Below are 27,759 nucleotides of genomic sequence, written 5' to 3'. Positions count from 1 at the left end.
GTTTGCATGTTGTTGGGACCGTCAGTGAGGGCGATGGTCCTGTGAAGGACTCCTTTTGCCCTGAGCCGTACAACTCATACTTACCTGGCAGGGGAGATACCATGATCAAGAAGGTGGTTCACCCATGGCGAGGCCTGGCCATTGCACTCCGGCGGGGCTGACCTATGCGAATTCCCCAAATGTGGGAATCTCGACTGCATAATTTGTGGTAGTGGGGGACTGCATTCGCGCTCTCCCCTGATGGATTGTCAAAAGTAATAAGGGGGAAACAGATAGGGAGACGCTGCCTTCCAACCTGGCTGTAGTGACAGACAGACGACAAGAATTTCAAAGGTGGCTTAAAGCTATGCACAGCCAGTTTCTTCGCTAGTGCTAGATCACAATATCGCTCGTCAATCAACTTTGTTTCAGATTCAGCAGCCCTTGCTCTGATCAATGTGAAATCCCAGTCACGGCACATCTGCCTTACAGAACGGCTGTGGGCCAATAAAAGGCCCCAATCTTCTCCTGTCTTTTGGTTCACTTCAGTCTGCTGCAGATAAATCTGGTGGTTGAGGGTTTGAAGTCATTTTTTCAGAGCTTGACGTAAGGCATGTGTCTTAAAGGTGCTTCGATCAAAGGGTTTGCTCTTCCGTTTTACCGATCGTCACTGAAAAGCAACGCTCGCTTGCCGGGGCCATGGGCGAGGAGGACTGTATGGGGAATGTGATGCCGGCCTTAGCCTATCAGGGGCATCGCTTCTCGGCCTTTTGGCTAAGATCAAGTGTAGTATCTGTTCTTATCAGTTTAATATCTGATACGTCCCCTACCCGGGGACCATATATTAAATTGATTTTTGGACTTGGGAGATGGAACAGGGGCTTGCTCCGTCCACTCCACGCATCGACCCGGTATTGCAGTACCTCCGGGAACGGTGCACCCTCCTCTCTTCAGTGTTTAAAATAATCCTTTCTTTCCGCTGCGTTTAAGAGAAATGTGTGTGTGAGTCTGGCCTGGCTTTGTCACTGCGTTGACATGCTGCCGGGACTCAAGCTTTTTTAAATGAACTGGAATTTTAGTCAGGTTGGGGGTTATTTGTGTGCCAGTTCCCCCATTTGCCACTCTGTGTATGCTATTGCTGTAGTAGCACACAGACACACAATAACATATCAACAGTTATTGTTGCAAAGTGTTTCTGGCCTAGCTGCTGCTTCGACTGTTCTTTTGTTGGCGTTAAAAAAACACACACACACACACACACACACTGGCGGTAGCTATCGGTCGGCTTTCTTTCCGCTGCGTTTAAGAGAAATGTGTGTGTGAGTCTGGCCTGGCTTTGTCACTGCGTTGACATGCTGCCGGGACTCAAGCTTTTTGAAATGAACTGGAATTTTAGTCAGGTTGGGGGTTATTTGTGTGCCAGTTCCCCCATTTGCCACTCTGTGTATGCTATTGCTGTAGTAGCACACAGACACACAATAACATATCAACAGTTATTGTTGCAAAGTGTTTCTGGCCTAGCTGCTGCTTCGACTGTTCTTTTGTTGGCGGTAAAAAAACACACACACACACACACACACTGGCGGTAGCTATCGGTCGGCTTTGATGTGGAAGTGTGGCACTTCCTGTTAGAATGGTGAGCCTTATTTCTCCACTTGAATGTAGAAAGACAAGCCCTACCGGGCCTCAACACAAAACTTTCTTCTGTGTTGAGGACAAGTAGAAGGGACACCCAGTGCAGAAAACTCTGATTTCGGTGGTTTGCATGTTGTTGGGACCGTCAGTGAGGGCGATGGTCCTGTGAAGGACTCCTTTTGCCCTGAGCCGTACAACTCATACTTACCTGGCAGGGGAGATACCATGATCAAGAAGGTGGTTCACCCATCGCGAGGCCTGGCCATTGCACTCCGGCAGGGCTGACCTATGCGAATTCCCCAAATGTGGGAATCTCGACTGCATAATTTGTGGTAGTGGGGGACTGCGTTCGCGCTCTCCCCTGATGGATTGTCAAAAGTAATAAGGGGGAAACAGATAGGGAGACGCTGCCTTCCAACCTGGCTGTAGCGACAGACAGACGACAAGAATTTCAAAGGTGGCTTAAAGCTATGCACAGCCAGTTTCTTTGCTAGTGCTAGATCACAATATCGCTCGTCAATCAAATTTGTTTCAGATTCAGCAGCCCTTGCTCTGATCAATGTGAAATCCCAGTCACGGCACATCTGCCTTACAGAACGGCTGTGGGCCAATAAAAGGCCCCAATCTTCTCCTGTCTTTTGGTTCACTTCAGTCTGCTGCAGATAAATCTGGTGGTTGAGGGTTTGAAGTCATTTTTCAGAGCTTGACGTAAGGCATGTGTCTTAAAGGTGCTTCGATCAAAGGGTTTGCTCTTCCGTTTTACCGATCGTCACTGAAAAGCAACGCTCGCTTGCCGGGGCCATGGGCGAGGAGGACTGTATGGGGAATGTGATGCCGGCCTTAGCCTGTCAGGGGCATCGCTTCTCGGCCTTTTGGCTAAGATCAAGTGTAGTATCTGTTCTTATCAGTTTAATATCTGATACGTCCCCTACCCGGGGACCATATATTAAATTGATTTTTGGACTTGGGAGATGGAACAGGGGCTTGCTCCGTCCACTCCACGCATCGACCCGGTATTGCAGTACCTCCGGGAACGGTGCACCCTCCTCTCTTCAGTGTTTAAAATAATCCTTTCTTTCCGCTGCGTTTAAGAGAAATGTGTGTGTGAGTCTGGCCTGGCTTTGTCACTGCGTTGACATGCTGCCGGGACTCAAGCTTTTTGAAATGAACTGGAATTTTAGTCAGGTTGGGGGTTATTTGTGTGCCAGTTCCCCCATTTGCCACTCTGTGTATGCTATTGCTGTAGTAGCACACAGACACACAATAACATATCAACAGTTATTGTTGCAAAGTGTTTCTGGCCTAGCTGCTGCTTCGACTGTTCTTTTGTTGGCGTTAAAAAAACACACACACACACACACACACTGGCGGTAGCTATCGGTCGGCTTTCTTTCCGCTGCGTTTAAGAGAAATGTGTGTGTGAGTCTGGCCTGGCTTTGTCACTGCGTTGACATGCTGCCGGGACTCAAGCTTTTTGAAATGAACTGGAATTTTAGTCAGGTTGGGGGTTATTTGTGTGCCAGTTCCCCCATTTGCCACTCTGTGTATGCTATTGCTGTAGTAGCACACAGACACACAATAACATATCAACAGTTATTGTTGCAAAGTGTTTCTGGCCTAGCTGCTGCTTCGACTGTTCTTTTGTTGGCGGTAAAAAAACACACACACACACACACACACTGGCGGTAGCTATCGGTCGGCTTTGATGTGGAAGTGTGGCACTTCCTGTTAGAATGGTGAGCCTTATTTCTCCACTTGAATGTAGAAAGACAAGCCCTACCGGGCCTCAACACAAAACTTTCTTCTGTGTTGAGGACAAGTAGAAGGGACACCCAGTGCAGAAAACTCTGATTTCGGTGGTTTGCATGTTGTTGGGACCGTCAGTGAGGGCGATGGTCCTGTGAAGGACTCCTTTTGCCCTGAGCCGTACAACTCATACTTACCTGGCAGGGGAGATACCATGATCAAGAAGGTGGTTCACCCATCGCGAGGCCTGGCCATTGCACTCCGGCAGGGCTGACCTATGCGAATTCCCCAAATGTGGGAATCTCGACTGCATAATTTGTGGTAGTGGGGGACTGCGTTCGCGCTCTCCCCTGATGGATTGTCAAAAGTAATAAGGGGGAAACAGATAGGGAGACGCTGCCTTCCAACCTGGCTGTAGTGACAGACAGACGACAAGAATTTCAAAGGTGGCTTAAAGCTATGCACAGCCAGTTTCTTTGCTAGTGCTAGATCACAATATCGCTCGTCAATCAAATTTGTTTCAGATTCAGCAGCCCTTGCTCTGATCAATGTGAAATCCCAGTCACGGCACATCTGCCTTACAGAACGGCTGTGGGCCAATAAAAGGCCCCAATCTTCTCCTGTCTTCTGGTTCACTTCAGTCTGCTGCAGATAAATCTGGTGGTTGAGGGTTTGAAGTCATTTTTCAGAGCTTGACGTAAGGCATGTGTCTTAAAGGTGCTTCGATCAAAGGGTTTGCTCTTCCGTTTTTAGCGATCGTCACTGAAAAGCAACGCTCGCTTGCCGGGGCCATGGGCGAGGAGGACTGTATGGGGAATGTGATGCCGGCCTTAGCCTATCAGGGGCATCGCTTCTCGGCCTTTTGGCTAAGATCAAGTGTAGTATCTGTTCTTATCAGTTTAATATCTGATACGTCCCCTACCCGGGGACCATATATTAAATTGATTTTTGGACTTGGGAGATGGAACAGGGGCTTGCTCCGTCCACTCCACGCATCGACCCGGAATTGCAGTACCTCCGGGAACGGTGCACCCTCCTCTCTTCAGTGTTTAAAATAATCCTTTCTTTCCGCTGCGTTTAAGAGAAATGTGTGTGTGAGTCTGGCCTGGCTTTGTCACTGCGTTGACATGCTGCCGGGACTCAAGCTTTTTGAAATGAACTGGAATTTTAGTCAGGTTGGGGGTTATTTGTGTGCCAGTTCCCCCATTTGCCACTCTGTGTATGCTATTGCTGTAGTAGCACACAGACACACAATAACATATCAACAGTTATTGTTGCAAAGTGTTTCTGGCCTAGCTGCTGCTTCGACTGTTCTTTTGTTGGCGGTAAAAAAACACACACACACACACACACACACACACACTGGCGGTAGCTATCGGTCGGCTTTGATGTGGAAGTGTGGCACTTCCTGTTAGAATGGTGAGCCTTATTTCTCCACTTGAATGTAGAAAGACAAGCCCTACCGGGCCTCAACACAAAACTTTCCTCTGTGTTGAGGACAAGTAGAAGGGACACCCAGTGCAGAAAACTCTGATTTCGGTGGTTTGCATGTTGTTGGGACCGTCAGTGAGGGCGATGGTCCTGTGAAGGACTCCTTTTGCCCTGAGCCGTACAACTCATACTTACCTGGCAGGGGAGATACCATGATCAAGAAGGTGGTTCACCCATGGCGAGGCCTGGCCATTGCACTCCAGCGGGGCTGACCTATGCGAATTCCCCAAATGTGGGAATCTCGACTGCATAATTTGTGGTAGTGGGGGACTGCGTTCGCGCTCTCCCCTGATGGATTGTCAAAAGTAATAAGGGGGAAACAGATAGGGAGACGCTGCCTTCCAACCTGGCTGTAGCGACAGACAGACGACAAGAATTTCAAAGGTGGCTTAAAGCTATGCACAGCCAGTTTCTTTGCTAGTGCTAGATCACAATATCGCTCGTCAATCAACTTTGTTTCAGATTCAGCAGCCCTTGCTCTGATCAATGTGAAATCCCAGTCACGGCACATCTGCCTTACAGAACGGCTGTGGGCCAATAAAAGGCCCCAATCTTCTCCTGTCTTCTGGTTCACTTCAGTCTGCTGCAGATAAATCTGGTGGTTGAGGGTTTGAAGTCATTTTTCAGAGCTTGACGTAAGGCATGTGTCTTAAAGGTGCTTCGATCAAAGGGTTTGCTCTTCCGTTTTTAGCGATCGTCACTGAAAAGCAACGCTCGCTTGCCGGGGCCATGGGCGAGGAGGACTGTATGGGGAATGTGATGCCGGCCTTAGCCTATCAGGGGCATCGCTTCTCGGCCTTTTGGCTAAGATCAAGTGTAGTATCTGTTCTTATCAGTTTAATATCTGATACGTCCCCTACCCGGGGACCATATATTAAATTGATTTTTGGACTTGAGAGATGGAACAGGGGCTTGCTCCGTCCACTCCACGCATCGACCCGGTATTGCAGTACCTCCGGGAACGGTGCACCCTCCTCTCTTCAGTGTTTAAAATAATCCTTTCTTTCCGCTGCGTTTAAGAGAAATGTGTGTGTGAGTCTGGCCTGGCTTTGTCACTGCGTTGACATGCTGCCGGGACTCAAGCTTTTTGAAATGAACTGGAATTTTAGTCAGGTTGGGGGTTATTTGTGTGCCAGTTCCCCCATTTGCCACTCTGTGTATGCTATTGCTGTAGTAGCACACAGACACACAATAACATATCAACAGTTATTGTTGCAAAGTGTTTCTGGCCTAGCTGCTGCTTCGACTGTTCTTTTGTTGGCGGTAAAAAAACACACACACACACACACACACACACACACTGGCGGTAGCTATCGGTCGGCTTTGATGTGGAAGTGTGGCACTTCCTGTTAGAATGGTGAGCCTTATTTCTCCACTTGAATGTAGAAAGACAAGCCCTACCGGGCCTCAACACAAAACTTTCCTCTGTGTTGAGGACAAGTAGAAGGGACACCCAGTGCAGAAAACTCTGATTTCGGTGGTTTGCATGTTGTTGGGACCGTCAGTGAGGGCGATGGTCCTGTGAAGGACTCCTTTTGCCCTGAGCCGTACAACTCATACTTACCTGGCAGGGGAGATACCATGATCAAGAAGGTGGTTCACCCATGGCGAGGCCTGGCCATTGCACTCCGGCGGGGCTGACCTATGCGAATTCCCCAAATGTGGGAATCTCGACTGCATAATTTGTGGTAGTGGGGGACTGCGTTCGCGCTCTCCCCTGATGGATTGTCAAAAGTAATAAGGGGGAAACAGACAGGGAGACGCTGCCTTCCAACCTGGCTGTAGCGACAGACAGACGACAAGAATTTCAAAGGTGGCTTAAAGCTATGCACAGCCAGTTTCTTTGCTAGTGCTAGATCACAATATCGCTCGTCAATCAAATTTGTTTCAGATTCAGCAGCCCTTGCTCTGATCAATGTGAAATCCCAGTCACGGCACATCTGCCTTACAGAACGGCTGTGGGCCAATAAAACGCCCCAATCTTCTCCTGTCTTCTGGTTCACTTCAGTCTGCTGCAGATAAATCTGGTGGTTGAGGGTTTGAAGTCATTTTTCAGAGCTTGACGTAAGGCATGTGTCTTAAAGGTGCTTCGATCAAAGGGTTTGCTCTTCCGTTTTTAGCGATCGTCACTGAAAAGCAACGCTCGCTTGCCGGGGCCATGGGCGAGGAGGACTGTATGGGGAATGTGATGCCGGCCTTAGCCTATCAGGGGCATCGCTTCTCGGCCTTTTGGCTAAGATCAAGTGTAGTATCTGTTCTTATCAGTTTAATATCTGATACGTCCCCTACCCGGGGACCATATATTAAATTGATTTTTGGACTTGGGAGATGGAACAGGGGCTTGCTCCGTCCACTCCACGCATCGACCCGGTATTGCAGTACCTCCGGGAACGGTGCACCCTCTTCTCTTCAGTGTTTAAAATAATCCTTTCTTTCCGCTGCGTTTAAGAGAAATGTGTGTGTGAGTCTGGCCTGGCTTTGTCACTGCGTTGACATGCTGCCGGGAATCAAGCTTTTTGAAATGAACTGGAATTTTAGTCAGGTTGGGGGTTATTTGTGTGCCAGTTCCCCCATTTGCCACTCTGTGTATGCTATTGCTGTAGTAGCACACAGACACACAATAACATATCAACAGTTATTGTTGCAAAGTGTTTCTGGCCTAGCTGCTGCTTCGACTGTTCTTTTGTTGGCGGTAAAAAAACACACACACACACACACACTGGCGGTAGCTATCGGTCGGCTTTCTTTCCGCTGCGTTTAAGAGAAATGTGTGTGTGAGTCTGGCCTGGCTTTGTCACTGCGTTGACATGCTGCCGGGACTCAAGCTTTTTGAAATGAACTGGAATTTTAGTCAGGTTGGGGGTTATTTGTGTGCCAGTTCCCCCATTTGCCACTCTGTGTATGCTATTGCTGTAGTAGCACACAGACACACAATAACATATCAACAGTTATTGTTGCAAAGTGTTTCTGGCCTAGCTGCTGCTTCGACTGTTCTTTTGTTGGCGGTAAAAAAACACACACACACACACACACACACACTGGCGGTAGCTATCGGTCGGCTTTGATGTGGAAGTGTGGCACTTCCTGTTAGAATGGTGAGCCTTATTTCTCCACTTGAATGTAGAAAGACAAGCCCTACCGGGCCTCAACACAAAACTTTCCTCTGTGTTGAGGACAAGTAGAAGGGACACCCAGTGCAGAAAACTCTGATTTCGGTGGTTTGCATGTTGTTGGGACCGTCAGTGAGGGCGATGGTCCTGTGAAGGACTCCTTTTGCCCTGAGCCGTACAACTCATACTTACCTGGCAGGGGAGATACCATGATCAAGAAGGTGGTTCACCCATGGCGAGGCCTGGCCATTGCACTCCGGCGGGGCTGACCTATGCGAATTCCCCAAATGTGGGAATCTCGACTGCATAATTTGTGGTAGTGGGGGACTGCGTTCGCGCTCTCCCCTGATGGATTGTCAAAAGTAATAAGGGGGAAACAGATAGGGACACGCTGCCTTCCAACCTGGCTGTAGCGACAGACAGACGACAAGAATTTCAAAGGTGGCTTAAAGCTATGCACAGCCAGTTTCTTTGCTAGTGCTAGATCACAATATCGCTCGTCAATCAACTTTGTTTCAGATTCAGCAGCCCTTGCTCTGATCAATGTGAAATCCCAGTCATGGCACATCTGCCTTACAGAACGGCTGTGGGCCAATAAAAGGCCCCAATCTTCTCCTGTCTTTTGGTTCACTTCAGTCTGCTGCAGATAAATCTGGTGGTTGAGGGTTTGAAGTCATTTTTCAGAGCTTGACGTAAGGCATGTGTCTTAAAGGTGCTTCGATCAAAGGGTTTGCTCTTCCGTTTTACCGATCGTCACTGAAAAGCAACGCTCGCTTGCCGGGGCCATGGGCGAGGAGGACTGTATGGGGAATGTGATGCCGGCCTTAGCCTATCAGGGGCATCGCTTCTCGGCCTTTTGGCTAAGATCAAGTGTAGTATCTGTTCTTATCAGTTTAATATCTGATACGTCCCCTACCCGGGGACCATATATTAAATTGATTTTTGGACTTGGGAGATGGAACAGGGGCTTGCTCCGTCCACTCCACGCATCGACCCGGTATTGCAGTACCTCCGGGAACGGTGCACCCTCCTCTCTTCAGTGTTTAAAATAATCCTTTCTTTCCGCTGCGTTTAAGAGAAATGTGTGTGTGAGTCTGGCCTGGCTTTGTCACTGCGTTGACATGCTGCCGGGACTCAAGCTTTTTGAAATGAACTGGAATTTTAGTCAGGTTGGGGGTTATTTGTGTGCCAGTTCCCCCATTTGCCACTCTGTGTATGCTATTGCTGTAGTAGCACACAGACACACAATAACATATCAACAGTTATTGTTGCAAAGTGTTTCTGGCCTAGCTGCTGCTTCGACTGTTCTTTTGTTGGCGTTAAAAAAACACACACACACTGGCGGTAGCTATCGGTCGGCTTTCTTTCCGCTGCGTTTAAGAGAAATGTGTGTGTGAGTCTGGCCTGGCTTTGTCACTGCGTTGACATGCTGCCGGGACTCAAGCTTTTTGAAATGAACTGGAATTTTAGTCAGGTTGGGGGTTATTTGTGTGCCAGTTCCCCCATTTGCCACTCTGTGTATGCTATTGCTGTAGTAGCACACAGACACACAATAACATATCAACAGTTATTGTTGCAAAGTGTTTCTGGCCTAGCTGCTGCTTCGACTGTTCTTTTGTTGGCGGTAAAAAAACACACACACACACACACACACTGGCGGTAGCTATCGGTCGGCTTTGATGTGGAAGTGTGGCACTTCCTGTTAGAATGGTGAGCCTTATTTCTCCACTTGAATGTAGAAAGACAAGCCCTACCGGGCCTCAACACAAAACTTTCTTCTGTGTTGAGGACAAGTAGAAGGGACACCCAGTGCAGAAAACTCTGATTTCGGTGGTTTGCATGTTGTTGGGACCGTCAGTGAGGGCGATGGTCCTGTGAAGGACTCCTTTTGCCCTGAGCCGTACAACTCATACTTACCTGGCAGGGGAGATACTATGATCAAGAAGGTGGTTCACCCATCGCGAGGCCTGGCCATTGCACTCCGGCAGGGCTGACCTATGCGAATTCCCCAAATGTGGGAATCTCGACTGCATAATTTGTGGTAGTGGGGGACTGCGTTCGCGCTCTCCCCTGATGGATTGTCAAAAGTAATAAGGGGGAATCAGATAGGGAGACGCTGCCTTCCAACCTGGCTGTAGTGACAGACAGACGACAAGAATTTCAAAGGTGGCTTAAAGCTATGCACAGCCAGTTTCTTTGCTAGTGCTAGATCACAATATCGCTCGTCAATCAACTTTGTTTCAGATTCAGCAGCCCTTGCTCTGATCAATGTGAAATCCCAGTCATGGCACATCTGCCTTACAGAACGGCTGTGGGCCAATAAAAGGCCCCAATCTTCTCCTGTCTTTTGGTTCACTTCAGTCTGCTGCAGATAAATCTGGTGGTTGAGGGTTTGAAGTCATTTTTCAGAGCTTGACGTAAGGCATGTGTCTTAAAGGTGCTTCGATCAAAGGGTTTGCTCTTCCGTTTTACCGATCGTCACTGAAAAGCAACGCTCGCTTGCCGGGGATAGTGTTTGTCTTCTGTGAAGTCAATTTCAACTTCCACATAGTTGAGGTAGCTCCATAGAAGACCATATTGTTCGAGCGAGCCTCCTCCTCTGGTGGCTAAACTGGTTCCTAACATCCAAGGTAAGTTTGGTCACTTTTTCTCTAGTTTTAAACTTTTGTAGGTATTGTTTTTTAGCTATTTATTCACTGTTTTAGTTGATTTTAGTGTTTTAGCCTGTGGTGCCTCCACCATGTCGGCTGCTAGTGCCGGCATGCGGAGGCACCACAGTGTCCGTTTTGCTTTCAAAGTAGTTGATGATGTGCCATCATGGATGTCGAGGCTGGATTTTTCAAGAAAACTACTTCAAAAAGCCTTAAACTTTACCCCAGACGACCTGAATTGTATCCTCACTTTACCACAAGGCAAAGGCTTTGATGTAAGCTTTCGCTCAGCAATTCTGCTTAGAGAATTTTGGACACGTTTTGAAAATGCAAGAGCCCAGTTTCCTGTGTTTAACGTTGAGAAACTGACTGACAATGCCTCTAAAACGGTCATTGTCAGGATGTTCAATGAAATGGTGAATGCAGATGACATATGTATGTGGCTGGGAAGACATTGCACGGTCAAAGGCCAGGCTATGAAGGTGAGAGATGAGGATGGTATCTGGAACTGTTCCTGGAGGGTTCCTGTCCAGCAATGGCAGGACCCTCAGGGCTTCCAGGGCCTGAAACATCTGCCATCCATGATAGTTTTGGGACACAACCGTGGTTACATTCATTATCAAGGCCAGCCCAAGCTCTGCCGCAAGTGCGGTGAGCAAGGACACCTTGCAGAAGCGTGTAAGCAGATTATTTGTGGAAAGTGTAGAGAGATTGGTCATACTTTCGAGGAATGCACCAATGGCAGAAAGTGTAATCTTTGTGGAGACAGCAACCATCTCTTCAGAGATTGCCCGAAATCTTTTGCCAACAAAGTTAAGGCAGCAAAGAAGGTCGGAAATGAAAAAGAAAATGGCGGACAGAATGCAATGGTTAACGAGCTATTTGGAGAGCCTGAGCCAGAAAATTCAAATCTCCCTCCAAATCCTGTGACTGGAGGAGAGGAGTCAGGTGAGGAGGGAGAGGGAGAGGGGGAGGGGCCTGCAGCAACTGCCCCTCAAGTGGAGAGTATGGAGGAGGAGGGGGGGGGTGCAGTGCAGGCAGAGGGCGGAACTAGCTCTGGCTCTTCTTGCTCTGGGAGTGAGAGTGAGAGTGAGGAAGTGCCCCTCCCCCTGGCCCAGCAGGCTAAGAGGCCATTATCAGAATTGTCTCCGGAGTCTCCAGTAGTCTTGGAGAAGAGGGGAAGAGCTGGGAACTTCTCAGACAGTTCATCTGTGGAGGAGCCCAGAGTCTTCCCCTCCGATTCCCCCAATGAGGCCTCCTTTTTAAACATAGCTCTGCAATCAACCCCGAAGGACTCGATGTTTAACAAAAGACTGCGTGAAAGGCCACCCCCTAGAGTCCGGAAGGGAAATGGAGCTCAACACCCTTACACTTCTCCAGTAAGAGTGAAGGAAGAGCTCCATTCACAAGAAATGTAACACCTGGTTCTTTTCAAGTGTTTTTAAAATGCTTTGTCTGTTGGTTTTAAAACATACTTATGACTTTCACCCTCTCAACTTTCCTTTTGAGAAGTGTGACGTTGAAAGTTAGAGCTCACGTGGTTTCATCTCATCTTAACCTTTTTTGTCAGATGTGTTTTTAAAACAGGAAGGATACCCGCTGTTTTTAACACACCAGTATTATTTGAAGGACGTGAAGGGCAGCACGCTAGTGGGAAACAGTAAAAGCATCCTTTTAACACACTTGACTTTTATCAGCTCACCAACAGAGTTTTCTTTTAACCTGACCATTTTAAGACACCTTGGTTTCAAACAAGAGTTGTATTTTTTAATTAACATTGTTCTCTCCTATTGTTGTGCAGGAGCGAGTACCAGTGAGTCCAGCGCGCAGGATTGCACTAGGCAAAGCCACCACTCTTTGGCGCAACGTGAACCACCTGCTCTGCCAAAAAGACTCCGGGACCTGTCAGCAATGGTGGCTCATGAGATCCTCCCAGTCAGGTCCGTAATGCACTCCCGGAGCTCAAAAACTCGCTGCCGACCAGGTTGTGGCGTCCCTGAGCTCGGCAAGGTATCGCTCTGGGAGTGCAGCGCTGCATTAGAACAGTGGGCACTAGCCGGCTCTTTACTAATTCCCGTGCTTGCCAGCAAGGGAGGTCCCACCAGCGTAGCTGGTCTTTCACACAAGCCGCCCCCAAAAGACGCCACCCAGACCTCCACAAACTTTCTGGCAAGGAAGCACAAGCAGATCCCCCCCCGTGGCTGTGATCCATACGGCAGCAGTGACGGCCAGAAAGACTGTCACTGCAGGCGGTGGGCCCAGGACACAGTCACAAAGAAACATCGCCTCTGTGTCCATTCGGATGAAGGAGCCGGAGCCCCACAGGAAAAGTTCGAAGCAGCGGCGGCCTGACTCTCCGGGAGAGGCAGGTGGGAAGGAGCAGCAGGGTGAGGGTCTCCTCTGAGCACAAAGACAGGATCCCGAGAGACCACATCTCTTTGGGAGAGCAGACTGAGTTTTTCTTGGTAAGGGCTCACTGCGCTACTGAACAACAATGAACTTTTGAGGAGAATCTTTTCCAGCTTCGCTCCAGAATTTAAAAAAATAAAAAAATAAAAAAATTTGGCATGACTAAATATCGACACAACAATAAAACTTTCAAACAACCCTGTAAACAATTAAACAAATGCATCTATTTATCATTTTAATGCATAGTGTAAACACAACTTGTTTAATTGCTGAAAATGTTTATTTATTCAAGATGTGATTTTAAAAGTAAAATATCTTGTATAAAAGATTCTTGAAATTGTTTTTGTGACAATAAAACTTTACGAAAGAAAGAAAAAATCTGTTCTCATCAGTTTAATATCTGATACGTCCCCTACCCGGGGACCATATATTAAATTGATTTTTGGACTTGGGAGATGGAACAGGGGCTTGCTCCGTCCACTCCACGCATCGACCCGGTATTGCAGTACCTCCGGGAACGGTGCACCCTCCTCTCTTCAGTGTTTAAAATAATCCTTTCTTTCCGCTGCGTTTAAGAGAAATGTGTGTGTGAGTCTGGCCTGGCTTTGTCACTGCGTTGACATGCTGCCGGGACTCAAGCTTTTTGAAATGAACTGGAATTTTAGTCAGGTTGGGGGTTATTTGTGTGCCAGTTCCCCCATTTGCCACTCTGTGTATGCTATTGCTGTAGTAGCACACAGACACACAATAACATATCAACAGTTATTGTTGCAAAGTGTTTCTGGCCTAGCTGCTGCTTCGACTGTTCTTTTGTTGGCGTTAAAAAAACACACACACACACACACACACTGGCGGTAGCTATCGGTCGGCTTTCTTTCCGCTGCGTTTAAGAGAAATGTGTGTGTGAGTCTGGCCTGGCTTTGTCACTGCGTTGACATGCTGCCGGGACTCAAGCTTTTTGAAATGAACTGGAATTTTAGTCAGGTTGGGGGTTATTTGTGTGCCAGTTCCCCCATTTGCCACTCTGTGTATGCTATTGCTGTAGTAGCACACAGACACACAATAACATATCAACAGTTATTGTTGCAAAGTGTTTCTGGCCTAGCTGCTGCTTCGACTGTTCTTTTGTTGGCGGTAAAAAAACACACACACACACACACACACTGGCGGTAGCTATCGGTCGGCTTTGATGTGGAAGTGTGGCACTTCCTGTTAGAATGGTGAGCCTTATTTCTCCACTTGAATGTAGAAAGACAAGCCCTACCGGGCCTCAACACAAAACTTTCTTCTGTGTTGAGGACAAGTAGAAGGGACACCCAGTGCAGAAAACTCTGATTTCGGTGGTTTGCATGTTGTTGGGACCGTCAGTGAGGGCGATGGTCCTGTGAAGGACTCCTTTTGCCCTGAGCCGTACAACTCATACTTACCTGGCAGGGGAGATACCATGATCAAGAAGGTGGTTCACCCATCGCGAGGCCTGGCCATTGCACTCCGGCAGGGCTGACCTATGCGAATTCCCCAAATGTGGGAATCTCGACTGCATAATTTGTGGTAGTGGGGGACTGCGTTCGCGCTCTCCCCTGATGGATTGTCAAAAGTAATAAGGGGGAAACAGATAGGGAGACGCTGCCTTCCAACCTGGCTGTAGTGACAGACAGACGACAAGAATTTCAAAGGTGGCTTAAAGCTATGCACAGCCAGTTTCTTTGCTAGTGCTAGATCACAATATCGCTCGTCAATCAAATTTGTTTCAGATTCAGCAGCCCTTGCTCTGATCAATGTGAAATCCCAGTCACGGCACATCTGCCTTACAGAACGGCTGTGGGCCAATAAAAGGCCCCAATCTTCTCCTGTCTTCTGGTTCACTTCAGTCTGCTGCAGATAAATCTGGTGGTTGAGGGTTTGAAGTCATTTTTCAGAGCTTGACGTAAGGCATGTGTCTTAAAGGTGCTTCGATCAAAGGGTTTGCTCTTCCGTTTTACCGATCGTCACTGAAAAGCAACGCTCGCTTGCCGGGGCCATGGGCGAGGAGGACTGTATGGGGAATGTGATGCCGGCCTTAGCCTATCAGGGGCATCGCTTCTCGGCCTTTTGGCTAAGATCAAGTGTAGTATCTGTTCTTATCAGTTTAATATTTGATACGTCCCCTACCCGGGGACCATATATTAAATTGATTTTTGGACTTGGGAGATGGAACAGGGGCTTGCTCCGTCCACTCCACGCATCGACCCGGAATTGCAGTACCTCCGGGAACGGTGCACCCTCCTCTCTTCAGTGTTTAAAATAATCCTTTCTTTCCGCTGCGTTTAAGAGAAATGTGTGTGTGAGTCTGGCCTGGCTTTGTCACTGCGTTGACATGCTGCCGGGACTCAAGCTTTTTGAAATGAACTGGAATTTTAGTCAGGTTGGGGGTTATTTGTGTGCCAGTTCCCCCATTTGCCACTCTGTGTATGCTATTGCTGTAGTAGCACACAGACACACAATAACATATCAACAGTTATTGTTGCAAAGTGTTTCTGGCCTAGCTGCTGCTTCGACTGTTCTTTTGTTGGCGGTAAAAAAAACACACACACACACACACACACTGGCGGTAGCTATCGGTCGGCTTTGATGTGGAAGTGTGGCACTTCCTGTTAGAATGGTGAGCCTTATTTCTCCACTTGAATGTAGAAAGACAAGCCCTACCGGGCCTCAACACAAAACTTTCTTCTGTGTTGAGGACAAGTAGAAGGGACACCCAGTGCAGAAAACTCTGATTTCGGTGGTTTGCATGTTGTTGGGACCGTCAGTGAGGGCGATGGTCCTGTGAAGGACTCCTTTTGCCCTGAGCCGTACAACTCATACTTACCTGGCAGGGGAGATACCATGATCAAGAAGGTGGTTCACCCATCGCGAGGCCTGGCCATTGCACTCCGGCAGGGCTGACCTATGCGAATTCCCCAAATGTGGGAATCTCGACTGCATAATTTGTGGTAGTGGGGGACTGCGTTCGCGCTCTCCCCTGATGGATTGTCAAAAGTAATAAGGGGGAAACAGATAGGGAGACGCTGCCTTCCAACCTGGCTGTAGTGACAGACAGACGACAAGAATTTCAAAGGTGGCTTAAAGCTATGCACAGCCAGTTTCTTTGCTAGTGCTAGATCACAATATCGCTCGTCAATCAAATTTGTTTCAGATTCAGCAGCCCTTGCTCTGATCAATGTGAAATCCCAGTCACGGCACATCTGCCTTACAGAACGGCTGTGGGCCAATAAAAGGCCCCAATCTTCTCCTGTCTTCTGGTTCACTTCAGTCTGCTGCAGATAAATCTGGTGGTTGAGGGTTTGAAGTCATTTTTCAGAGCTTGACGTAAGGCATGTGTCTTAAAGGTGCTTCGATCAAAGGGTTTGCTCTTCCGTTTTACCGATCGTCACTGAAAAGCAACGCTCGCTTGCCGGGGCCATGGGCGAGGAGGACTGTATGGGGAATGTGATGCCGGCCTTAGCCTATCAGGGGCATCGCTTCTCGGCCTTTTGGCTAAGATCAAGTGTAGTATCTGTTCTTATCAGTTTAATATCTGATACGTCCCCTACCCGGGGACCATATATTAAATTGATTTTTGGACTTGGGAGATGGAACAGGGGCTTGCTCCGTCCACTCCACGCATCGACCCGGAATTGCAGTACCTCCGGGAACGGTGCACTCTCCTCTCTTCAGTGTTTAAAATAATCCTTTCTTTCCGCTGCGTTTAAGAGAAATGTGTGTGTGAGTCTGGCCTGGCTTTGTCACTGCGTTGACATGCTGCCGGGACTCAAGCTTTTTGAAATGAACTGGAATTTTAGTCAGGTTGGGGGTTATTTGTGTGCCAGTTCCCCCATTTGCCACTCTGTGTATGCTATTGCTGTAGTAGCACACAGACACACAATAACATATCAACAGTTATTGTTGCAAAGTGTTTCTGGCCTAGCTGCTGCTTCGACTGTTCTTTTGTTGGCGGTAAAAAAACACACACACACACACACACACTGGCGGTAGCTATCGGTCGGCTTTGATGTGGAAGTGTGGCACTTCCTGTTAGAATGGTGAGCCTTATTTCTCCACTTGAATGTAGAAAGACAAGCCCTACCGGGCCTCAACACAAAACTTTCTTCTGTGTTGAGGACAAGTAGAAGGGACACCCAGTGCAGAAAACTCTGATTTCGGTGGTTTGCATGTTGTTGGGACCGTCAGTGAGGGCGATGGTCCTGTGAAGGACTCCTTTTGCCCTGAGCCGTACAACTCATACTTACCTGGCAGGGGAGATACTATGATCAAGAAGGTGGTTCACCCATCGCGAAGCCTGGCCATTGCACTCCGGCAGGGCTGACCTATGCGAATTCCCCAAATGTGGGAATCTCGACTGCATAATTTGTGGTAGTGGGGGACTGCGTTCGCGCTCTCCCCTGATGGATTGTCAAAAGTAATAAGGGGGAATCAGATAGGGAGACGCTGCCTTCCAACCTGGCTGTAGTGACAGACAGACGACAAGAATTTCAAAGGTGGCTTAAAGCTATGCACAGCCAGTTTCTTTGCTAGTGCTAGATCACAATATCGCTCGTCAATCAAATTTGTTTCAGATTCAGCAGCCCTTGCTCTGATCAATGTGAAATCCCAGTCACGGCACATCTGCCTTACAGAACGGCTGTGGGCCAATAAAAGGCCCCAATCTTCTCCTGTCTTCTGGTTCACTTCAGTCTGCTGCAGATAAATCTGGTGGTTGAGGGTTTGAAGTCATTTTTCAGAGCTTGACATAAGGCATGTGTCTTAAAGGTGCTTCGATCAAAGGGTTTGCTCTTCCGTTTTTAGCGATCGTCACTGAAAAGCAACGCTCGCTTGCCGGGGCCATGGGCGAGGAGGACTGTATGGGGAATGTGATGCCGGCCTTAGCCTATCAGGGGCATCGCTTCTCGGCCTTTTGGCTAAGATCAAGTGTAGTATCTGTTCTTATCAGTTTAATATCTGATACGTCCCCTACCCGGGGACCATATATTAAATTGATTTTTGGACTTGGGAGATGGAACAGGGGCTTGCTCCGTCCACTCCACGCATCGACCCGGTATTGCAGTACCTCCGGGAACGGTGCACCCTCTTCTCTTCAGTGTTTAAAATAATCCTTTCTTTCCGCTGCGTTTAAGAGAAATGTGTGTGTGAGTCTGGCCTGGCTTTGTCACTGCGTTGACATGCTGCCGGGACTCAAGCTTTTTGAAATGAACTGGAATTTTAGTCAGGTTGGGGGTTATTTGTGTGCCAGTTCCCCCATTTGCCACTCTGTGTATGCTATTGCTGTAGTAGCACACAGACACACAATAACATATCAACAGTTATTGTTACAAAGTGTTTCTGGCCTAGCTGCTGCTTCGACTGTTCTTTTGTTGGCGGTAAAAAAACACACACACACACACTGGCGGTAGCTATCGGTCGGCTTTGATGTGGAAGTGTGGCACTTCCTGTTAGAATGGTGAGCCTTATTTCTCCACTTGAATGTAGAAAGACAAGCCCTACCGGGCCTCAACACAAAACTTTCCTCTGTGTTGAGGACAAGTAGAAGGGACACCCAGTGCAGAAAACTCTGATTTCGGTGGTTTGCATGTTGTTGGGACCGTCAGTGAGGGCGATGGTCCTGTGAAGGACTCCTTTTGCCCTGAGCCGTACAACTCATACTTACCTGGCAGGGGAGATACCATGATCAAGAAGGTGGTTCACCCATGGCGAGGCCTGGCCATTGCACTCCGGCGGGGCTGACCTATGCGAATTCCCCAAATGTGGGAATCTCGACTGCATAATTTGTGGTAGTGGGGGACTGCGTTTGCGCTCTCCCCTGATGGATTGTCAAAAGTAATAAGGGGGAAACAGATAGGGAGACGCTGCCTTCCAACCTGGCTGTAGCGACAGACAGACGACAAGAATTTCAAAGGTGGCTTAAAGCTATGCACAGCCAGTTTCTTTGCTAGTGCTAGATCACAATATCGCTCGTCAATCAAATTTGTTTCAGATTCAGCAGCCCTTGCTCTGATCAATGTGAAATCCCAGTCACGGCACATCTGCCTTACAGAACGGCTGTGGGCCAATAAAAGGCCCCAATCTTCTCCTGTCTTCTGGTTCACTTCAGTCTGCTGCAGATAAATCTGGTGGTTGAGGGTTTGAAGTCATTTTTCAGAGCTTGACGTAAGGCATGTGTCTTAAAGGTGCTTCGATCAAAGGGTTTGCTCTTCCGTTTTTAGCGATCGTCACTGAAAAGCAACGCTCGCTTGCCGGGGCCATGGGCGAGGAGGACTGTATGGGGAATGTGATGCCGGCCTTAGCCTATCAGGGGCATCGCTTCTCGGCCTTTTGGCTAAGATCAAGTGTAGTATCTGTTCTTATCAGTTTAATATCTGATACGTCCCCTACCCGGGGACCATATATTAAATTGATTTTTGGACTTGGGAGATGGAACAGGGGCTTGCTCCGTCCACTCCACGCATCGACCCTGTATTGCAGTACCTCCGGGAACGGTGCACCCTCCTCTCTTCAGTGTTTAAAATAATCCTTTCTTTCCGCTGCGTTTAAGAGAAATGTGTGTGTGAGTCTGGCCTGGCTTTGTCACTGCGTTGACATGCTGCCGGGACTCAAGCTTTTTGAAATGAACTGGAATTTTAGTCAGGTTGGGGGTTATTTGTGTGCCAGTTCCCCCATTTGCCACTCTGTGTATGCTATTGCTGTAGTAGCACACAGACACACAATAACATATCAACAGTTATTGTTGCAAAGTGTTTCTGGCCTAGCTGCTGCTTCGACTGTTCTTTTGTTGGCGGTAAAAAAACACACACACACACACACACACACACTGGCGGTAGCTATCGGTCGGCTTTGATGTGGAAGTGTGGCACTTCCTGTTAGAATGGTGAGCCTTATTTCTCCACTTGAATGTAGAAAGACAAGCCCTACCGGGCCTCAACACAAAACTTTCTTCTGTGTTGAGGACAAGTAGAAGGGACACCCAGTGCAGAAAACTTTGATTTCGGTGGTTTGCATGTTGTTGGGACCGTCAGTGAGGGCGATGGTCCTGTGAAGGACTCCTTTTGCCCTGAGCCGTACAACTCATACTTACCTGGCAGGGGAGATACTATGATCAAGAAGGTGGTTCACCCATCGCGAGGCCTGGCCATTGCACTCCGGCAGGGCTGACCTATGCGAATTCCCCAAATGTGGGAATCTCGACTGCATAATTTGTGGTAGTGGGGGACTGCGTTCGCGCTCTCCCCTGATGGATTGTCAAAAGTAATAAGGGGGAATCAGATAGGGAGACGCTGCCTTCCAACCTGGCTGTAGTGACAGACAGACGACAAGAATTTCAAAGGTGGCTTAAAGCTATGCACAGCCAGTTTCTTTGCTAGTGCTAGATCACAATATCGCTCGTCAATCAAATTTGTTTCAGATTCAGCAGCCCTTGCTCTGATCAATGTGAAATCCCAGTCACGGCACATCTGCCTTACAGAACGGCTGTGGGCCAATAAAAGGCCCCAATCTTCTCCTGTCTTCTGGTTCACTTCAGTCTGCTGCAGATAAATCTGGTGGTTGAGGGTTTGAAGTCATTTTTCAGAGCTTGACGTAAGGCATGTGTCTTAAAGGTGCTTCGATCAAAGGGTTTGCTCTTCCGTTTTTAGCGATCGTCACTGAAAAGCAACGCTCGCTTGCCGGGGCCATGGGCGAGGAGGACTGTATGGGGAATGTGATGCCGGCCTTAGCCTATCAGGGGCATCGCTTCTCGGCCTTTTGGCTAAGATCAAGTGTAGTATCTGTTCTTATCAGTTTAATATCTGATACGTCCCCTACCCGGGGACCATATATTAAATTGATTTTTGGACTTGGGAGATGGAACAGGGGCTTGCTCCGTCCACTCCACGCATCGACCCGGTATTGCAGTACCTCCGGGAACGGTGCACCCTCCTCTCTTCAGTGTTTAAAATAATCCTTTCTTTCCGCTGCGTTTAAGAGAAATGTGTGTGTGAGTCTGGCCTGGCTTTGTCACTGCGTTGACATGCTGCCGGGACTCAAGCTTTTTGAAATGAACTGGAATTTTAGTCAGGTTGGGGGTTATTTGTGTGCCAGTTCCCCCATTTGCCACTCTGTGTATGCTATTGCTGTAGTAGCACACAGACACACAATAACATATCAACAGTTATTGTTGCAAAGTGTTTCTGGCCTAGCTGCTGCTTCGACTGTTCTTTTGTTGGCGGTAAAAAAACACACACACACACACACACACACACTGGCGGTAGCTATCGGTCGGCTTTGATGTGGAAGTGTGGCACTTCCTGTTAGAATGGTGAGCCTTATTTCTCCACTTGAATGTAGAAAGACAAGCCCTACCGGGCCTCAACACAAAACTTTCCTCTGTGTTGAGGACAAGTAGAAGGGACACCCAGTGCAGAAAACTCTGATTTCGGTGGTTTGCATGTTGTTGGGACCGTCAGTGAGGGCGATGGTCCTGTGAAGGACTCCTTTTGCCCTGAGCCGTACAACTCATACTTACCTGGCAGGGGAGATACCATGATCAAGAAGGTGGTTCACCCATGGCGAGGCCTGGCCATTGCACTCCGGCGGGGCTGACCTATGCGAATTCCCCAAATGTGGGAATCTCGACTGCATAATTTGTGGTAGTGGGGGACTGCGTTCGCGCTCTCCCCTGATGGATTGTCAAAAGTAATAAGGGGGAAACAGATAGGGACACGCTGCCTTCCAACCTGGCTGTAGCGACAGACAGACGACAAGAATTTCAAAGGTGGCTTAAAGCTATGCACAGCCAGTTTCTTTGCTAGTGCTAGATCACAATATCGCTCGTCAATCAACTTTGTTTCAGATTCAGCAGCCCTTGCTCTGATCAATGTGAAATCCCAGTCACGGCACATCTGCCTTACAGAACGGCTGTGGGCCAATAAAAGGCCCCAATCTTCTCCTGTCTTTTGGTTCACTTCAGTCTGCTGCAGATAAATCTGGTGGTTGAGGGTTTGAAGTCATTTTTCAGAGCTTGACGTAAGGCATGTGTCTTAAAGGTGCTTCGATCAAAGGGTTTGCTCTTCCGTTTTACCGATCGTCACTGAAAAGCAACGCTCGCTTGCCGGGGCCATGGGCGAGGAGGACTGTATGGGGAATGTGATGCCGGCCTTAGCCTATCAGGGGCATCGCTTCTCGGCCTTTTGGCTAAGATCAAGTGTAGTATCTGTTCTTATCAGTTTAATATCTGATACGTCCCCTACCCGGGGACCATATATTAAATTGATTTTTGGACTTGGGAGATGGAACAGGGGCTTGCTCCGTCCACTCCACGCATCGACCCGGTATTGCAGTACCTCCGGGAACGGTGCACCCTCCTCTCTTCAGTGTTTAAAATAATCCTTTCTTTCCGCTGCGTTTAAGAGAAATGTGTGTGTGAGTCTGGCCTGGCTTTGTCACTGCGTTGACATGCTGCCGGGACTCAAGCTTTTTGAAATGAACTGGAATTTTAGTCAGGTTGGGGGTTATTTGTGTGCCAGTTCCCCCATTTGCCACTCTGTGTATGCTATTGCTGTAGTAGCACACAGACACACAATAACATATCAACAGTTATTGTTGCAAAGTGTTTCTGGCCTAGCTGCTGCTTCGACTGTTCTTTTGTTGGCGGTAAAAAAACACACACACACACACACACACACACTGGCGGTAGCTATCGGTCGGCTTTGATGTGGAAGTGTGGCACTTCCTGTTAGAATGGTGAGCCTTATTTCTCCACTTGAATGTAGAAAGACAAGCCCTACCGGGCCTCAACACAAAACTTTCCTCTGTGTTGAGGACAAGTAGAAGGGACACCCAGTGCAGAAAACTCTGATTTCGGTGGTTTGCATGTTGTTGGGTCCTGTGAAGGACTCCTTTTGCCCTGAGCCGTACAACTCATACTTACCTGGCAGGGGAGATACCATGATCAAGAAGGTGGTTCACCCATGGCGAGGCCTGGCCATTGCACACCGGCGGGGCTGACCTATGCGAATTCCCCAAATGTGGGAATCTCGACTGCATAATTTGTGGTAGTGGGGGACTGCGTTCGCGCTCTCCCCTGATGGATTGTCAAAAGTAATAAGGGGGAAACAGATAGGGAGACGCTGCCTTCCAACCTGGCTGTAGCGACAGACAGACGACAAGAATTTCAAAGGTGGCTTAAAGCTATGCACAGCCAGTTTCTTTGCTAGTGCTAGATCACAATATCGCTCGTCAATCAAATTTGTTTCAGATTCAGCAGCCCTTGCTCTGATCAATGTGAAATCCCAGTCACGGCACATCTGCCTTACAGAACGGCTGTGGGCCAATAAAAGGCCCCAATCTTCTCCTGTCTTCTGGTTCACTTCAGTCTGCTGCAGATAAATCTGGTGGTTGAGGGTTTGAAGTCATTTTTCAGAGCTTGACGTAAGGCATGTGTCTTAAAGGTGCTTCGATCAAAGGGTTTGCTCTTCCGTTTTTAGCGATCGTCACTGAAAAGCAACGCTCGCTTGCCGGGGCCATGGGCGAGGAGGACTGTATGGGGAATGTGATGCCGGCCTTAGCCTATCAGGGGCATCGCTTCTCGGCCTTTTGGCTAAGATCAAGTGTAGTATCTGTTCTTATCAGTTTAATATCTGATACGTCCCCTACCCGGGGACCATATATTAAATTGATTTTTGGACTTGGGAGATGGAACAGGGGCTTGCTCCGTCCACTCCACGCATCGACCCGGTATTGCAGTACCTCCGGGAACGGTGCACCCTCCTCTCTTCAGTGTTTAAAATAATCCTTTCTTTCCGCTGCGTTTAAGAGAAATGTGTGTGTGAGTCTGGCCTGGCTTTGTCACTGCGTTGACATGCTGCCGGGACTCAAGCTTTTTGAAATGAACTGGAATTTTAGTCAGGTTGGGGGTTATTTGTGTGCCAGTTCCCCCATTTGCCACTCTGTGTATGCTATTGCTGTAGTAGCACACAGACACACAATAACATATCAACAGTTATTGTTGCAAAGTGTTTCTGGCCTAGCTGCTGCTTCGACTGTTCTTTTGTTGGCGGTAAAAAAACACACACACACTGGCGGTAGCTATCGGTCGGCTTTGATGTGGAAGTGTGGCACTTCCTGTTAGAATGGTGAGCCTTATTTCTCCACTTGAATGTAGAAAGACAAGCCCTACCGGGCCTCAACACAAAACTTTCCTCTGTGTTGAGGACAAGTAGAAGGGACACCCAGTGCAGAAAACTCTGATTTCGGTGGTTTGCATGTTGTTGGGACCGTCAGTGAGGGCGATGGTCCTGTGAAGGACTCCTTTTGCCCTGAGCCGTACAACTCATACTTACCTGGCAGGGGAGATACCATGATCAAGAAGGTGGTTCACCCATGGCGAGGCCTGGCCATTGCACTCCGGCGGGGCTGACCTATGCGAATTCCCCAAATGTGGGAATCTCGACTGCATAATTTGTGGTAGTGGGGGACTGCGTTCGCGCTCTCCCCTGATGGATTGTCAAAAGTATTAAGGGGGAAACAGATAGGGAGACGCTGCCTTCCAACCTGGCTGTAGTGACAGACAGACGACAAAAATTTCAAAGGTGGCTTAAAGCTATGCACAGCCAGTTTCTTCGCTAGTGCTAGATCACAATATCGCTCGTCAATCAACTTTGTTTCAGATTCAGCAGCCCTTGCTCTGATCAATGTGAAATCCCAGTCACGGCACATCTGCCTTACAGAACGGCTGTGGGCCAATAAAAGGCCCCAATCTTCTCCTGTCTTCTGGTTCACTTCAGTCTGCTGCAGATAAATCTGGTGGTTGAGGGTTTGAAGTCATTTTTCAGAGCTTGACGTAAGGCATGTGTCTTAAAGGTGCTTCGATCAAAGGGTTTGCTCTTCCGTTTTTAGCGATCGTCACTGAAAAGCAACGCTCGCTTGCCGGGGCCATGGGCGAGGAGGACTGTATGGGGAATGTGATGCCGGCCTTAGCCTATCAGGGGCATCGCTTCTCGGCCTTTTGGCTAAGATCAAGTGTAGTATCTGTTCTTATCAGTTTAATATCTGATACGTCCCCTACCCGGGGACCATATATTAAATTGATTTTTGGACTTGGGAGATGGAACAGGGGCTTGCTCCGTCCACTCCACGCATCGACCCGGTATTGCAATACCTCCGGGAACGGTGCACCCTCCTCTCTTCAGTGTTTAAAATAATCCTTTCTTTCTGCTGCGTTTAAGAGAAATGTGTGTGTGAGTCTGGCCTGGCTTTGTCACTGCGTTGACATGCTGCCGGGACTCAAGCTTTTTGAAATGAACTGGAATTTTAGTCAGGTTGGGGGTTATTTGTGTGCCAGTTCCCCCATTTGCCACTCTGTGTATGCTATTGCTGTAGTAGCACACAGACACACAATAACATATCAACAGTTATTGTTGCAAAGTGTTTCTGGCCTAGCTGCTGCTTCGACTGTTCTTTTGTTGGCGGTAAAAAAACACACACACACACACACACACTGGCGGTAGCTATCGGTCGGCTTTGATGTGGAAGTGTGGCACTTCCTGTTAGAATGGTGAGCCTTATTTCTCCACTTGAATGTAGAAAGACAAGCCCTACCGGGCCTCAACACAAAACTTTCCTCTGTGTTGAGGACAAGTAGAAGGGACACCCAGTGCAGAAAACTCTGATTTCGGTGGTTTGCATGTTGTTGGGACCGTCAGTGAGGGCGATGGTCCTGTGAAGGACTCCTTTTGCCCTGAGCCGTACAACTCATACTTACCTGGCAGGGGAGATACCATGATCAAGAAGGTGGTTCACCCATGGCGAGGCCTGGCCATTGCACTCCGGCGGGGCTGACCTATGCGAATTCCCCAAATGTGGGAATCTCGACTGCATAATTTGTGGTAGTGGGGGACTGCGTTCGCGCTCTCCCCTGATGGATTGTCAAAAGTAATAAGGGGGAAACAGATAGGGACACGCTGCCTTCCAACCTGGCTGTAGCGACAGACAGACGACAAGAATTTGAAAGGTGGCTTAAAGCTATGCACAGCCAGTTTCTTTGCTAGTGCTAGATCACAATATCGCTCGTCAATCAACTTTGTTTCAGATTCAGCAGCCCTTGCTCTGATCAATGTGAAATCCCAGTCACGGCACATCTGCCTTACAGAACGGCTGTGGGCCAATAAAAGGCCCCAATCTTCTCCTGTCTTTTGGTTCACTTCAGTCTGCTGCAGATAAATCTGGTGGTTGAGGGTTTGAAGTCATTTTTCAGAGCTTGACGTAAGGCATGTGTCTTAAAGGTGCTTCGATCAAAGGGTTTGCTCTTCCGTTTTAGCGATCGTCACTGAAAAGCAACGCTCGCTTACCGGGGCCATGGGCGAGGAGGACTGTATGGGGAATGTGATGCCGGCCTTAGCCTGTCAGGGGCATCGCTTCTCGGCCTTTTGGCTAAGATCAAGTGTAGTATCTGTTCTTATCAGTAGCAGCACTGTGGTGAGAGACGGTAGGGCACTTTTAGCACACCTGACTTTTATGGGAAGAGATTTTAACGTTCTAAATATCTATGGTTTTAACGAAAAAAATGACAGGTATGACCTTTTAAAAGACCTGCAGTCCCACATGCTAGGCAGGGAACCTTTAGTTGTAGGAGGGGATTTTAATTGTGTTTTAAACAATAAAGACAGGAGGGGAGCAGGGGAAGATTTTAAAGTAGATAAAACATCAGTTTTATTTGGGGCCCTATGTAGGGATTTTAAGCTACTGGACTGTTTTAAAGTCATGCATCCCAGAGAGGAGGGCTTCACCTGGTTCAGTGGTGACGGCACCAAAGCCTCTCGCATAGACTATATTTTATCACGGGATTGCCCACCAACCGATGCTAGAGTAACTCCTGTTTTCTTCTCTGATCACACTATACTTTCTTGCACCCTATCACTAACTTCAGGTGTGACGGCTGGGAAGGGTCTATGGAAACTCAACTGCTCCCTTTTAGAAGATAGGGAGTTAGTTAGGCAGTACAGGGAGCAGTACCAAGACTGGCAGACCCTTCAAGACCTATACGTCTCACGTGCACACTGGTGGGAAATGGTGAAGGGAAGGACCCAGACTTTTTTCAGGCAGGCAGGTAAGAGAAAGAAAGGTAGGGACGACAGACGCATGCTGGGACTGCAACAACGACTTCAACGGTATTTTAAACTAAACCTAGAGGGCCTGGGTTTTAATGAAGAAATAAAGCAAGTAAAAATAGAGATGTCGGTTTTAGCAGAAATTAAAAGTAAGGGTGTCATTTTAAGAAGCAAAGAAAAAGAAATAGAAGAAGGAGAGAAGTGCACTAGGTACTTTTTTAAAAGAATTTTAGATAAAGATAAAACCATGTTTAAACTGAAAAAAGACAATCAGTGCACAGCCGAAACAACAGATGAAATTAACGATACTATAGTTGAATTCTATAAAGAATTGTACAAAGAAAAACCTATAAAAAAAGACACAATGAGAGAAGTCTTAAAGTTCATTGAACACAAAATAAATGACAGTGTGCTTTTATCCCAAGATTTTACCCTTTTAGAAATTTTTAACAGCATCAAGAGTTTTAAAAAAGGGAAGTCCCCAGGAGACGATGGGCTTCCCTTAGAATTTTACTTGACTTTCTGGGACATTTTAGCACCTGACCTTCTTGTTGTTTTTATGGACTTAGAAAAACTTGACCGACTCCCTGACAGTTTTAGAAGAGGGATAGTGACTCTACTTTT

At 48.0% G+C, this 27,759-nt stretch overlaps 31 non-coding genes and 1 pseudogene across 31 annotated transcripts; all 32 read left to right on the top strand.

Moving 5' to 3' along the window:
* The first annotated feature begins 76 nt into the window (after positions 1-76).
* On the top strand, positions 77-240 carry LOC132957239 (U1 spliceosomal RNA). Its single transcript, XR_009666451.1, has one exon. It is a non-coding gene; the product is annotated as a U1 spliceosomal RNA (small nuclear RNA).
* Positions 241-733: 493 nt separating this feature from the next.
* On the top strand, positions 734-924 carry LOC132957490 (U2 spliceosomal RNA). The gene has a single exon (XR_009666694.1). It is a non-coding gene; the product is annotated as a U2 spliceosomal RNA (small nuclear RNA).
* Positions 925-1,814: 890 nt separating this feature from the next.
* Positions 1,815-1,978, top strand: LOC132957196 (U1 spliceosomal RNA). The gene has a single exon (XR_009666411.1). It is a non-coding gene; the product is annotated as a U1 spliceosomal RNA (small nuclear RNA).
* Positions 1,979-2,470: 492 nt separating this feature from the next.
* LOC132957489 (U2 spliceosomal RNA) lies at positions 2,471-2,661 on the top strand. The gene has a single exon (XR_009666693.1). It is a non-coding gene; the product is annotated as a U2 spliceosomal RNA (small nuclear RNA).
* An 888-nt stretch (positions 2,662-3,549) lies between these two features.
* LOC132957195 (U1 spliceosomal RNA) lies at positions 3,550-3,713 on the top strand. Its single transcript, XR_009666410.1, has one exon. It is a non-coding gene; the product is annotated as a U1 spliceosomal RNA (small nuclear RNA).
* A 493-nt stretch (positions 3,714-4,206) lies between these two features.
* Positions 4,207-4,397, top strand: LOC132957303 (U2 spliceosomal RNA). Its single transcript, XR_009666511.1, has one exon. It is a non-coding gene; the product is annotated as a U2 spliceosomal RNA (small nuclear RNA).
* A 581-nt stretch (positions 4,398-4,978) lies between these two features.
* Positions 4,979-5,142, top strand: LOC132957260 (U1 spliceosomal RNA). Its single transcript, XR_009666472.1, has one exon. It is a non-coding gene; the product is annotated as a U1 spliceosomal RNA (small nuclear RNA).
* Positions 5,143-5,635: 493 nt separating this feature from the next.
* On the top strand, positions 5,636-5,826 carry LOC132956932 (U2 spliceosomal RNA). The gene has a single exon (XR_009666185.1). It is a non-coding gene; the product is annotated as a U2 spliceosomal RNA (small nuclear RNA).
* Positions 5,827-6,407: 581 nt separating this feature from the next.
* LOC132957148 (U1 spliceosomal RNA) lies at positions 6,408-6,571 on the top strand. The gene has a single exon (XR_009666365.1). It is a non-coding gene; the product is annotated as a U1 spliceosomal RNA (small nuclear RNA).
* Positions 6,572-7,064: 493 nt separating this feature from the next.
* Positions 7,065-7,255, top strand: LOC132957317 (U2 spliceosomal RNA). Its single transcript, XR_009666524.1, has one exon. It is a non-coding gene; the product is annotated as a U2 spliceosomal RNA (small nuclear RNA).
* Positions 7,256-8,145: 890 nt separating this feature from the next.
* LOC132957147 (U1 spliceosomal RNA) lies at positions 8,146-8,309 on the top strand. Its single transcript, XR_009666364.1, has one exon. It is a non-coding gene; the product is annotated as a U1 spliceosomal RNA (small nuclear RNA).
* Positions 8,310-8,801: 492 nt separating this feature from the next.
* LOC132957488 (U2 spliceosomal RNA) lies at positions 8,802-8,992 on the top strand. The gene has a single exon (XR_009666692.1). It is a non-coding gene; the product is annotated as a U2 spliceosomal RNA (small nuclear RNA).
* Positions 8,993-9,870: 878 nt separating this feature from the next.
* On the top strand, positions 9,871-10,034 carry LOC132957252 (U1 spliceosomal RNA). Its single transcript, XR_009666464.1, has one exon. It is a non-coding gene; the product is annotated as a U1 spliceosomal RNA (small nuclear RNA).
* A 3,323-nt stretch (positions 10,035-13,357) lies between these two features.
* LOC132956970 (U2 spliceosomal RNA) lies at positions 13,358-13,552 on the top strand. Its single transcript, XR_009666214.1, has one exon. It is a non-coding gene; the product is annotated as a U2 spliceosomal RNA (small nuclear RNA).
* An 888-nt stretch (positions 13,553-14,440) lies between these two features.
* Positions 14,441-14,604, top strand: LOC132957194 (U1 spliceosomal RNA). Its single transcript, XR_009666409.1, has one exon. It is a non-coding gene; the product is annotated as a U1 spliceosomal RNA (small nuclear RNA).
* A 492-nt stretch (positions 14,605-15,096) lies between these two features.
* Positions 15,097-15,287, top strand: LOC132956899 (U2 spliceosomal RNA). The gene has a single exon (XR_009666152.1). It is a non-coding gene; the product is annotated as a U2 spliceosomal RNA (small nuclear RNA).
* Positions 15,288-15,861: 574 nt separating this feature from the next.
* On the top strand, positions 15,862-16,025 carry LOC132957193 (U1 spliceosomal RNA). The gene has a single exon (XR_009666408.1). It is a non-coding gene; the product is annotated as a U1 spliceosomal RNA (small nuclear RNA).
* A 492-nt stretch (positions 16,026-16,517) lies between these two features.
* On the top strand, positions 16,518-16,708 carry LOC132957326 (U2 spliceosomal RNA). Its single transcript, XR_009666533.1, has one exon. It is a non-coding gene; the product is annotated as a U2 spliceosomal RNA (small nuclear RNA).
* A 573-nt stretch (positions 16,709-17,281) lies between these two features.
* On the top strand, positions 17,282-17,445 carry LOC132957261 (U1 spliceosomal RNA). The gene has a single exon (XR_009666473.1). It is a non-coding gene; the product is annotated as a U1 spliceosomal RNA (small nuclear RNA).
* Positions 17,446-17,938: 493 nt separating this feature from the next.
* Positions 17,939-18,129, top strand: LOC132957316 (U2 spliceosomal RNA). Its single transcript, XR_009666523.1, has one exon. It is a non-coding gene; the product is annotated as a U2 spliceosomal RNA (small nuclear RNA).
* Positions 18,130-18,696: 567 nt separating this feature from the next.
* LOC132957161 (U1 spliceosomal RNA) lies at positions 18,697-18,860 on the top strand. Its single transcript, XR_009666378.1, has one exon. It is a non-coding gene; the product is annotated as a U1 spliceosomal RNA (small nuclear RNA).
* Positions 18,861-19,353: 493 nt separating this feature from the next.
* Positions 19,354-19,544, top strand: LOC132956934 (U2 spliceosomal RNA). Its single transcript, XR_009666187.1, has one exon. It is a non-coding gene; the product is annotated as a U2 spliceosomal RNA (small nuclear RNA).
* A 577-nt stretch (positions 19,545-20,121) lies between these two features.
* LOC132957251 (U1 spliceosomal RNA) lies at positions 20,122-20,285 on the top strand. The gene has a single exon (XR_009666463.1). It is a non-coding gene; the product is annotated as a U1 spliceosomal RNA (small nuclear RNA).
* A 493-nt stretch (positions 20,286-20,778) lies between these two features.
* LOC132957487 (U2 spliceosomal RNA) lies at positions 20,779-20,969 on the top strand. The gene has a single exon (XR_009666691.1). It is a non-coding gene; the product is annotated as a U2 spliceosomal RNA (small nuclear RNA).
* A 577-nt stretch (positions 20,970-21,546) lies between these two features.
* Positions 21,547-21,710, top strand: LOC132957146 (U1 spliceosomal RNA). Its single transcript, XR_009666363.1, has one exon. It is a non-coding gene; the product is annotated as a U1 spliceosomal RNA (small nuclear RNA).
* Positions 21,711-22,202: 492 nt separating this feature from the next.
* Positions 22,203-22,393, top strand: LOC132957486 (U2 spliceosomal RNA). Its single transcript, XR_009666690.1, has one exon. It is a non-coding gene; the product is annotated as a U2 spliceosomal RNA (small nuclear RNA).
* Positions 22,394-22,950: 557 nt separating this feature from the next.
* Positions 22,951-23,114, top strand: LOC132957173 (U1 spliceosomal RNA). The gene has a single exon (XR_009666389.1). It is a non-coding gene; the product is annotated as a U1 spliceosomal RNA (small nuclear RNA).
* A 493-nt stretch (positions 23,115-23,607) lies between these two features.
* Positions 23,608-23,798, top strand: LOC132957485 (U2 spliceosomal RNA). Its single transcript, XR_009666689.1, has one exon. It is a non-coding gene; the product is annotated as a U2 spliceosomal RNA (small nuclear RNA).
* Positions 23,799-24,361: 563 nt separating this feature from the next.
* Positions 24,362-24,525, top strand: LOC132957145 (U1 spliceosomal RNA). Its single transcript, XR_009666362.1, has one exon. It is a non-coding gene; the product is annotated as a U1 spliceosomal RNA (small nuclear RNA).
* A 493-nt stretch (positions 24,526-25,018) lies between these two features.
* On the top strand, positions 25,019-25,209 carry LOC132957494 (U2 spliceosomal RNA). Its single transcript, XR_009666698.1, has one exon. It is a non-coding gene; the product is annotated as a U2 spliceosomal RNA (small nuclear RNA).
* Positions 25,210-25,782: 573 nt separating this feature from the next.
* On the top strand, positions 25,783-25,946 carry LOC132957144 (U1 spliceosomal RNA). Its single transcript, XR_009666361.1, has one exon. It is a non-coding gene; the product is annotated as a U1 spliceosomal RNA (small nuclear RNA).
* Positions 25,947-26,438: 492 nt separating this feature from the next.
* Positions 26,439-26,609, top strand: LOC132956973 (U2 spliceosomal RNA; annotated as a pseudogene).
* Positions 26,610-27,759: the final 1,150 nt, after the last annotated feature.

Source organism: Labrus mixtus, chromosome 22 (assembly GCF_963584025.1).
Source record: "Labrus mixtus chromosome 22, fLabMix1.1, whole genome shotgun sequence".
In the NCBI taxonomy this organism is placed as follows: Eukaryota; Metazoa; Chordata; class Actinopteri; order Labriformes; family Labridae; genus Labrus; species Labrus mixtus.
This window is presented reverse-complemented; position numbering and strand designations above follow the sequence as displayed.